Source organism: Sinocyclocheilus grahami, unplaced genomic scaffold (genome assembly GCF_001515645.1).
Source record: "Sinocyclocheilus grahami isolate Dianchi unplaced genomic scaffold, SAMN03320097.WGS_v1.1 scaffold998.1, whole genome shotgun sequence".
NCBI classification, from domain to species: Eukaryota; Metazoa; Chordata; class Actinopteri; order Cypriniformes; family Cyprinidae; genus Sinocyclocheilus; species Sinocyclocheilus grahami.
The window spans coordinates 363474-364262 of record NW_015506177.1 but is presented as its reverse complement, the minus strand read 5'-3'; positions in this window follow the sequence as shown (position 1 = coordinate 364262).

Here is a 789-nt window from a genome sequence, read left to right as displayed (position 1 = left end):
GAGGGGAATCGATCTCAACTTGCTGTTGCCATTTTATTTCTACACCTTTGACAACTTTGGCAGATTAAATCCGTTAATTTGTTCAAATACACTGAAACAGAGACTGCTAACATTACATTGAATCTAACAGCCTAAGCCACGTGAAACATCCATACATGATAATAAAGCAAAATATTAATTAAATGTGACACTGAAATAATTAAATGTCGCTTTGTGGTGCTCTTTATTTGAAAATGTTTTATGGTCATTGTTTGTTAGTTTCTGTACATACAAGACTTTAACATGTTAACGATCTAATTACTTAATTGCAATGAATTTAGTTATTAGAAAATCTAACTATTTAGATTAGACATTCATATTATTGTGCTTTGCGGCAGTTATTTACTTTGGGTTTTTATCTTTTTATTTATGTTTTATACATTCTGTGAGAACTAGGCTTTTATCATATATCCTGACTCAAATAATGTGTTTCTATCAGCGAACACTGAGAATAAAGAGAGATGATCTGCTGATGATCTGAATGTCTTGTTGAATGAGTGTTGATCGTCTGAGGCTCAATATTAACAGAGCTGCTGAAAAGACTCTTTATTTCATGTCAATAGTTCCTGTTTTCACATAATTTATTATGCTGATGTCTTCAATGAAATGAGCTTTAAGTGGCAAATTACAGGAGATGTTGTGCTGTGAAAACGATCTCAGTTAGTGATGTATTTTTAGATTTTTGCAGATAGCTCCTCCCACAAGAATCACATAATCAGTGAAGCTCCGCCCACTGCAACACATCATCAG